Source organism: Acipenser ruthenus, chromosome 16 (assembly GCF_902713425.1).
Source record: "Acipenser ruthenus chromosome 16, fAciRut3.2 maternal haplotype, whole genome shotgun sequence".
Lineage (NCBI taxonomy): Eukaryota > Metazoa > Chordata > Actinopteri > Acipenseriformes > Acipenseridae > Acipenser > Acipenser ruthenus.
The window spans coordinates 22904992-22915817 of NC_081204.1; the positions used below are offsets into that span (position 1 = coordinate 22904992).

The 10826-nt window shown below is 39.5% G+C and overlaps 1 protein-coding gene across 5 annotated transcripts in view; it reads right to left on the reverse strand.

The window, feature by feature from the left end:
- The window catches only part of LOC117411825 (actin-binding protein WASF3-like), a 43012-nt gene extending 35950 nt beyond the window's left edge, over positions 1–7062 (reverse strand). For 4 of the 5 annotated variants that reach the window (XM_058989077.1, XM_058989075.1, XM_058989074.1 and 1 more), the window contains exon 1: positions 6827–7062. The gene's annotated coding sequence lies outside the window, so the exon portion shown is untranslated. Of the gene's footprint in view, positions 1–3061; positions 3139–6826 lie in introns of all 5 variants that reach the window. The other variant, XM_058989073.1, reaches the window with a different exon arrangement.
- Between the last annotated feature and the right edge of the window lie 3764 nt (positions 7063–10826).

Genomic DNA, 10826 nt, shown 5'->3' on the forward strand with positions numbered 1-10826 from the left:
TAACACAGAACATACCAGACACTTGGAAGAGAAAAGATAGTGACTGTTAGTGATCAGGATTGAGCTTCCCTAAACCCACCCAAAGAAACCTCTGCATGCTGCGTTCACACAATAAATGTGTGGGCATCAGCACAATCCCATCACATCAACCATGAGCACATGTGATGCTACTGTAGGTCTGTAGCGCACAACAAAGGCCACAATGATAGACACAGCGTCTCAAACCAAGTCCAACAGGGCACTGAACACTGCATTTAAGTGCACTAAACTCTTTTAAACTCTCTGTTGTTCTAATGGCATTGTCCTACATTCATGTTGAACTTTGTGTTGTTTTACAGTATTCTATTCTTTCATTGCCTTATGCGTGCATTTCCCTATAGTGGTATGTCCCTCTGTGGGTCAAAAAGCATGCGTCGGACTATGATAAACTATGGGCTGTTTAGCCCATAGTTTATCATAGTAGACTAAAATAACTCATGAGCTCAAACCAAGACAAGTAGACAACTGTTTCGGGCTATATTCAATATACTGAACTTAGTTTCTTACAAATCTTGATTGAGTTTTGAAGTTATGGATAAAGAAATCTATTTTTAACCCATACGGGACATTACACAAGAACTATAATTTGACAAACCAGATCAATTACTCTGGAAACTTGGTAACAATATTGTTAAAATGATGAAATTAGGGTTTGTTAGATTTAGTTTTCATTTCTTTGTTGGTACAATTTCACATAACCGGTAGTCTAAGCTTGATTCAGACTGAATGGCGGTCAGTGTTCGGGTCAGGATTGAGGTTGATTCAGACTGAATGGCGGTCAGTGTTTCGGGTCAGGATTGAGGTTGATTCAGACTGAATGGTGGTCAGTGTTCAGGTCAGGACTAAGGTTTGCTCGCTCATAACACCGTCAGCCAATGCCCTCCCCTCCCATTCCAAACACCAAAATATACAGAGAAATGCATTGCTTTAAACCTGACGACAGAGTCTAATGCAATACTATGTACTGTAAACGCTGGCCGTGTTTGTTTGTTTTTAGCTTTTTTGTGAATTCCAGAGCAGGGGTTTGCAGGAACCGACAGTAATCTTGACACAGCACACAGTACTGCCAATACACAAAGGATCAGACCATTAGCAATGTTGCTTTTTGCCGTAAGTGATTTTGAAAAGCTCTTTCTAGTACTCAGTTGTAACATAGCTGACCAGTGACATTGACGTTGTCTGTGACTGCTCCCTGGGAAGCCAACGAAGATTCTGGACTGTCAAGCCGACAGGATAAAACCAACCAACAAACCAGTGTCCAAATGACTGCATAGCTGCAATGCAAGAACATGTGAATGCTGGAGCTTACTGTTTACTGTACGATATCTCCAAATGTTTTGAAAGTCAATCAAGTTGACCAGTTATATAATGAGCTTATGTTTTCTAATTTTTTATTTTGGTTTACTTTTCAGAGTTTTGATGTGTTCTGGAGTTTCGATGTTGTCAAATCTCTGTCTCCAACTACTTTAGGGTCTGGATGGAGGTTCAATTTACTTGGTTCAATTAAAGAATGTAGAAAACTTAAAGTATACAATGAGTCCAAATGAACCTTGTGATTGTAAAAAAATACCCGATTTCCTAAGAGCGACAGCCATTGTGGAAATGTGTACTGGAGCCCCTTGTGAATCTTTACCATGCTAAATCTGCACGGTAATTTTGTAGTTTTTCCATGGTTATGCTATGCATTTACCATGGCAATATGCTTTACCATACCTCTCTGGACTTCACGATGCTTCCCTATGCTTTATCATGCTTTCATTGGGCTTTATTACACTGTGCTATGATTATACTATGGGAAACTTATTCTTAACCAATCCCACACAGACGCAATAAACCGTTTGTAAAGCCCACCTGAGGTCGTAGCTGGAGCACCCAATTTGGACAAGTATATTATACACTGTAAACAAACATCACGTTTTCAAAGCAGTTTACACTTATAGTGATGCAATCATTAACAGTTTGAATTGTATTTGTGTGACAGAAATACAATGAGTTTTGGTTGTAAATCTCCCTCCCGACCTGTGAGGGGCGCTAAGCAGCGAAAGGGGAAGTCTTTGGACGGGCTGGCCTGACAGTTCTTTCCTCGGGCCGGGAAGTCGGTCAATCTGGAGGAAGGCGAGACTCCGTTGCAGGAACGTATTGACCCGGAAGGGAAACGACGTAGCTTCTGCAGACAGTATAGACAGCTGCACTCGTTTACCAAGGGGTCATGTGTGATAGCATAAAGGGGATGGAGAATTGCAAATCTTTTCCTTCGCTTGGTTCAGAAAACAAGGAACTGGAAGGACCGGGAGAAACCCCTTTAAAAACTAAAAAGAGTTTGTGAGTGTTTTGTTTGTTTTGTTGTTGTTAGTAATTGTTTTTTGTTTTTGTGAATTCACTAGACGGGTAACACGTCTCCGGAGCCGTCGCCTTGGGCCAGCACTACCCGGAACAACACTACACCACAGTCACTGTTTAATTGTTATCACCCACCACGAGCACTACTGCACGCACCCGGACTGGGGACCGTGTTTTGTATTATTGTGGGGTGGATAACGAGTATTTATTATTTGGACTGCAATCCATTTATTATTGTTTTCTTTCGTGCTTTACAGATTGGTGTGTATTGCCGGAGGATTATTGTTTGGTCGCCAGACCGGGAGTTTATAAATAAAAGAATCCCTTTTCCAAACGGATTACAGTTTCCTTCTGTGTGATTATTTCTGCACTGCATCAACTCTGCACCTGTTTCTAATCAGCATCCACTTTGCCACAATTCGTAATATAATTTCTTTCTTTTTTTTTTTAAAGACAGACCTGAGGGTGCTCTGCTAGCTTTAGACGACTGAACAGAACCCCTCATTTCCGAGCCTAATAAACCCTTAACAATTAACACCCTGACGCACACCAGCCACATTGCAATTCTCAATTCCTAATGGACTTTTTAAAGTGTTTACTGCCTAATCTTTCAGACCTGTCAATAAGCATTTTAAGGGTTTCTACTTATCCATAAATACATTTCCTCCAAACAGTTCCCTACCTTGTTATGCAGCACCCTGCGTCATCTAAACATAGTCGAGTACAGGAGGAACGGTATTGCTGAATTATTTTGCAGTTCTGAATGTGCCACAAAAAAAAAAAACGTTATTTTCTTTTACAATCTTTTAAAACATACGTACTTTACTGTACATAAACTGTAAATACATAAAATGCTAAAAGAAAATTTAAAAAAGCAACTGCAAGAAGGAAAGCTAAATTGCATGCAATACAATGTGGGGATGCAGACTTTATATCTACTAGTGTAACATGAATTGCCTCTAGAATACATCTGAATGAAATCAGAAGTAAATCATCGTGGCCCTCTGCAAACACTTGAAGATGAGCATCCCAGCTTGAAGTACAGGACCAATCATGTAGCATGAAAAAGCATTTTAACATGACCCTCATCCACAGGACGTACAGCGGTGTGCACATTTATTACAACACCCCATTGCTTCTGTTGGTTTGATTTGTTGTGCGTGTAAGATCAAACCACTGGAACTGAAAATCTTGGACAATTGTCAAAATAGGCAAATCAGTGATTGTCTAATTTAATTTGTGACTTTAATAGGCCACACATGCAATTCATTTAAAATACTAAGAGAAAAGGAACACATGGCAACACATGGTAAAATGCATGAGACTTTTAAGAGGCCTAATTACACAAAGTGGTGTAACATTTTCACACACCTATTGTTTCTATATCAGTTTTCGTGCAGGTAGGTATATAAAGGATATAAATGACAACTCTTGAGTTGTTCCAATAAATCTGCACACTGCTGTACATGAAAAAATGTAATGTACAGTATATTATGTACGTACAGACAGGGGGGTGGGTCCCTTCATATATTGGCAGATTCCCTCAATAGACTTGCTAAAAATGTCCTTGGCAAGTTTCATCACAATTAAATACATGGTTCTCTTGCTATATATAAACGCCTGAATGTCACAAGGAGGAGGCTATTGCAATGGCCAATTCTCCAGGGGCTCTTTTAAAGAATGATATATGTAGGGGAGCCGCTGCTATATCCAGAGCCAGGGACCAGTATCCTGTGTGGGATTAAAACATGCTCTATATAGACATAAACCAAGTAGCCCAAAGGGAGGGATACAACTAAAAACCCATTCACTTATCTCTTATTAGACTGTACTGACATTATCAATTGTAAAGGTATAAATTCAATTGTTAAACTGCTAACCACTTCCTGTGCTGCTGGTCACATGGTCTGACTCCTGACCTACAGCACAGGATATAATTATGTAGCAGGAAGCAATCTGCAAATCTGCATTCAAGTTAAAATGCCCATGTGACATGTTTTTGGAACATATATTGAGGATGCACCATGAAAATAAGTGAAATAACCACAGTACTATGAACACTTGTGGAATATTCTGTTTATAGAACAAGGATATTATATGGAAAAGAAAGTTTGTTTAAATTTAAATCATGCAATGGCAAGGATGGTGCGCCTATTTATTTCAACAGGCATTGTGATGTCGTAGCTGTGACGATACCTCAGCACATTGCCACGGTTCTTTTTAAACCTATTTGTTTTTCATTTCCAATGACCTCATAGCGATTGTATAATCGCAGTGTGGCACTCCAGGGTGAGTGTCGTTGAGGGATAGTGTCACTTCTCGGGCAGTTTGAAGGCACTTGATCACAACTCACCCAATATCCTACAACATCACAGACCCTGTCGTGCCATGCTGCTTAATTAAACAACTGAATTGAGAGAACAGTGCAATTCACCAGGTCATTCTGTCATAATGGAAGGATTTCAAAATTAGATCTGGAGATCCACTAAAAAAAATATTCACTCAGCAACACCAAATATGAAAAAGTTGATCTCTCAACATTTGTATGACAATATACTGCAATATATATATGAACAAATTTGGCTCAGCATATTCTATATAGGTTTATTTTATGAAAATGGTGTGATATACTGGAACATATATGCAAGGTCATACTGTACATATAAACAGAAATGTGATCAGGAGGTTGTGAGCTAATTTGAACCCGACCTGTATTTCTGACTGGATAATCTTATAGTCTTGTTTAATTGTTGCTTAATACTGCCTCCTTAAAATTTAGAAATATACCTAGTTTCACTGTTTCTGCATTTTGATTTCAATATTACAGTCATATTCTGTAAATGGCAAGGTCTCCAACACATTTTGCATGCAAGGGTTTTATAACCTTGAAAATATGCACTACCTCAAACTTGATGCGTTATCTCATCCTGTAGGCCTTACTGGAGCATATTGCAGGGAATCTGTATTTTTGTAACGGAGATATTGAATGGAAAGCTAATACTAGGGAATTACAGCATGTTCCTGGTGAGTTACTTTTGTTTTTGACAGTAAATATTTATATTTATCTAACCAGGAGATTTACCCATTGAGATGGCATAATTTCAAGGGGTCCCAGAAAACAATAACACAAGTCAATTACAGTGTACAACTACAATATATCTTCATATATATATATATATATATATATATATATATATATATATATATATATATATATATATATATATATATATATATATATATAGCACCTTTCATAGTGTCAAGTGGACCATAGTGGACCACCATCACAAAGCACTTTACAGAGGTAGGCTGTGAGCTGTGCAGTAGGACATTGATTTAACATCTCATCCGCAGGTTGGAGCATAAGTGACTTGCTTAGGGTCACACAGTGAGTCTGTCAGTGACAGAGGTGGGATTTAAACCAGTGACTTTCTGGTTACAAGCCCTGGACTTTAACCACTGGACCACACTGTCTCCTAGAAAGCTTGTGTGTGGATCAGACTTAATCAGCAGCCTACAGACTATTAATATAAGCCTCAGATTATAGTGACATACACAAGAAGAAAACGTTCACATTGTCAAATTTACTAGTGGACTCCACCCTGCACTTATTGTCTTGGGAAAGATGTATCCAGTACATTAATAGTTATTTTGCCAAACAATTAGAAATGGTGATTTTTTTTTTAATTGCTCATATAATTTACAGTACATAAACTGAAATAATGTTATTTATTTTAGAATAATACTGTCCTTCATAAATGTAATTCTGTTTTTTTCAACACCATCCTGGTATATTTACAAGACCCCTCAACACACAGAAAAAAAAGAACATTCCAGGACAGTAGTTCCGAGTTAGTTAGTGTATAAGCGAATATTGCCCGAACAGAGTGGGCGTGTTGTCTCTTACAATTAATACTAGTACAAAACACGCATGTATAATTCGTTTAGTATTACACAGCCTGTATAGGTTTTTTTTCTTTTAAAAAAAATTAGTCTTTCAGCATTCAAATGGCACTTTTATTTATCAAATAAGTTGATTAAATAAAGTCTACATGCCTACAATATAACCAGCTGCTAATGTCATATTGATAGCGCTGTTTTTTCCCGTCACAGTTATGATGAGCTCATGTAATGTTGTATCGGACAGAGGAGGCACCTTACTGCACATACACAGTACGACCTGGATGGGCATAATCCGAGCGCATCATTTTCATCATAATATCAAATCAAAACATGCCTATTTAAAATAATAAAAAAAAACATCCCTCGCTAACCACAAAAGCAGGAGCACAGACGCTGAAGCAATAAATACATCATGCTTTTTTTTTTTTTTTTTTTAAGCAAACATATCACTTGGCTTGATTTCCCCGTTGTGACGCGAGTAACCTCTTACAATATTATAGGGTATTCAAATGCAAAAACAATGGGATTACAGCAGTTGCCTTACCTGCAGTGATTTCTTTAATAGCAAAGCATTACAGATCCGATTGTTGGAAGAGGTCGCTCCCCATTCTTTTCATGGTCAGATTGCTCAGGGAATGGATGCAGTTGCTGCTCGGTGCGCTCTACTGCATGTGTGTGTTCAATGGGAGGATAGCTTATCCTGGCTCTCTGCAGTGAGCTCAAAGCGCATGCGGGTCGCTCTCGTCGTATACCAGCTCAGACTGTGCACGGGAGGCAAGCAGCGAACACAATGTGTAGTATGGGTTTTAAAGACTCCCTGAGGACCAGCAATGCTGCCTCCGAAGAAATGGGTAGCGCATTACTCCAGTAGGTGGTTATTCGATTATAATGTGTGTGTGTGTGTGTGTGTGAGATACTAACCTGGATTATTGACACTGGTTTCGGCGACAGTAGTGTACACTAGCTGCATTATTCACATTTTAACTAAAATAATATATACATTCTTGGGACACTTCTTTGGTGGCCGAGTGAATGAAATGATACATTTCAAGACAAAACGCAACAAATTAACAGTACTAAAGGAAATAAAACTGTAGTTCCCCCAGTAAACAACTTGAACTGTAGTCATTGCTGACTGTTTTGTTTGCCAAATTACTAAATAAAATTAAGCGGCTCCCGACGAAGACAGCAAATGTCCAGGAAAGCGCACTTTCGCAAGATAGGGCCGGGTGCACAACCATGAGAGACGTCTTATGTTGCTGTGAAATATATTTTCATATTTTCAAAACGTTCACGCCTTTTAAACTGGTAAAACGCTTGCTAATAGAAAAAACAGAATCAAACAACTAGGTCATATGTTTCAAGTTTTCTTAAGCACTCTCTGTGTTTTGTAATTCATTTTGTAACATTAACATTATTTTTTTCTCCTTTCAGAAAACAGGAGTTACATTAAGAATGGATGAAACTCACTGAAAATATGTCCCATCCAGAATACACATGGCCAAATCAAAATGCACATTTACCTTTTACATATGTTGCTTTCCACCCCCTTAACAATGCAATACCAGTATTGTGTCAACAGTTTATTATGCTAAACATTTGTTGACAAGCAGACTGTTTTGACATCATCAGAGCTCACTTCCGAAGACACTACACACATTTAAAAGAAGTGTAATCTACCAATGTATATGCACTGGTTTTCCTTTCATTGTGAGGAAACTCTTGGCGATTTTTCCCCATTTTTAAACTGCTTTGAAACTAAAGTGATCATTTAGTTTAAACTGACTTCCTGGTACCTAATCACTTCCTGTGCTGCAGGTACCAGGAAGCAGCATCCTTTAATCTGTAGAATGTTGTGCTTATGCCATTTATAAAGTATTTTCAATATAAAAAAGGAGTCATGGCTGCTTAAGTTTACCTGTTCTAGCAGCAGTTAAATGGCTTTCCATTTACCAGGTTTACATGTGGCAGTAATAGGGTAAAACAACTTTCAATTTAATTTGATAAATAAATGAAACTCTTTCATGAAGTTGGCAGGAAACACTTTGCTGAAATCCGAGTTGTTTTCATGTTGCTTAAACTCTTCACGTGGGAGAAATTGCTGGAGAACTTCTTCTAGTTGCTTGAAAAGTTTTCTGAAAGTTGCGCTTCATATTTTTGTGGCTATAGTGTTTCTGTTTTATCGCCACTGTGGGAACATAACCCTGTCCGACAAAACCCTGTTGCTTCCGTCTCTGTGTCGTGCAAAGGAAAGTTAAGACAGGAGTTTCAATAGAGGCTCATTGAACCAGAAAGAAAACGTCCATTCATCCCTGCTTGAAAAAGAAGCTCACTTGAGGTAGATCTGGCAACCGGTTGACTGTGGATTTGCTTGCCTGACACTTCAACAAGGCACATTCACAAGAGGGATAGACATTGGTAACACTGTCAGGGTACAGGGTACATTTCACATGGCAATTTAACAGCTATTATCTGTCATAGGGTTACTTCATATCATATTTTTTACTGCTCTATTACATGTTTTATGATGTATGACATCATTTGGTGTGATTCGTATTGCAATTACTTGAATGCTGCGTTTTGTTTTTTTTCCTGTTCAGAATCTGTTCTTCAATTCTAGTTGCCAGCGATAGAGTATATTGCCGTATATGCTTGTTGATATAGTGCCGGTTGCGACTGTCCGCAACGAGGGGCTGTACCAACCGATTCCACTCACTGAGCCCTCAAAGTCTTTTGCCTCTGACACCATGTTCTGCCACCTGGGAACCTTAAGACTAGCTGATTCAAACACTACAAAGGGGTACTCCAATCAGAAATAATAAGAAGACACTTGGTCAGTTCCACTAATTAAATGACCCCTAGCTCTTGCTCTAATCGCATTGTGATCAAATGTGAAACCTATATATATAAAATCCAAGTGGTGCTGCATTGATGGTTTCATAGTGGCCAATTAACACCTACCCTCAAATAACCCAGGTAAAGAGATGATAGAGAAAATAAGTGCCTCTATTTCGAGCAAATATGCTACAGTTTATCCTTCTTGTTTGTGATCTGTCCTTTCCTCAGTTTTCAGTTGTTTTTAAAAAATGGTCCCCAAAGTATAGAATTTGGAGAAGCTCTTCTTTAAGAGATGTGTAATTTTTCGAAACTAGGATAGCTAATCACACACACTCCTATGGCTACACATGTGTCGCTTCTGGAAAGAATATTTGCATACTGTAGCACGGACTCCGGGACTTGTGCTTGTTTCCCCACGGGACTGTTTGTTTGCGGAACCCTGGTTTGGAATGGGGGGCTGTGATTGTCCCCTCCGTATAAAATGCAGTGGTAAAGTGTGGGGATAGTTTGCAGGGCTGGGATATAAATAGTGATGGAAAACTGTGTTGGGTGTGCGAGTTTGAAGATTGGCGGAACACTGTGACACCCATTGAGAGAACAGATAATCGAATACACGCTCAACTATGGGAGAAAAACGGCTCATGGGTTGGCACTACTGGCAGTGCATCTCAGTCAGCGCTTTTCGAGTGCATCCTAAAACCCCTCCCTCTCTTACTCTCAGCACATCTCTGCTCTGACACGCTCCTGTCGCTTCTTCCTCAGCAACATACACAGAATTCGCCCCTTCCTCACTGACTACTCCACACAGCTCCTAGTTCTGGCCCTGGTACTGTCCTGCCTCGACAACTGCAACTCCCTCCTGGCCAGCCTCCTGCTTCTGCTATCTGTCCGCTCCAGCTCATCCAAAACTCTGCTGCTCGCCTTGTCTTTTCCCTTCCTTGTTTCTCCCATGCTACACCGCTGCCCCGCTCTCTTCACTGGCTCCCTATTGCTGCTTGCATCCAATTCAAAACTTGTACTCACCTATCGCTGTCTTGACCTTTCTGCTCCCTCCTATCTCCAGGCTATCATTTCTCCCTACACCCCCTCTCGCCCCCTTCACTCCTCCCCACCAGCAGATTAGCTGTACCCCCCTTCCGCTCCCCTGCTTCCAGAGCCCACTCCTTCTCCACCCTTGCCCCTCAGTGGTGGAATGACCTACCCACGGATATCAGGATTGCTCAGTCCCAGACAACCTTCTGGCGCCTCCTCAAGACACACCTGTTCAGACAGCATCTGTAAACCTCACAACTCTCCACTATACTGGACTTTATGGCACCCAACTGTACCAGTACTTGCATCAGCTTGTACTTGCACTGAACTGCTCCAGACCTTGCTGTATACTACTGCTCTTAATTATAACTACTTCTTGTATCTTGTATTTGACTTTACTCTTATAGGTATCCGTATTCATGTTTTTTTGTAATTGCTCTTATTGAAATCATTCTCATCCATTCATTGTACTTACTACATGCTCATACTGGACTTTACTCATATAAGCAAATAGTTTTCATAATGTGACATTTTACACTGTGATATTTTGTAATGTGATACTTTGTACTGTGATATTTTGTAACAATTGTAAGTCGCCCTGGATAAGGGTGTCTGCTGAGAAATAAATAAATAAATAAATAAATAAATAAATAAAATGTTTTATGCACCTGGTA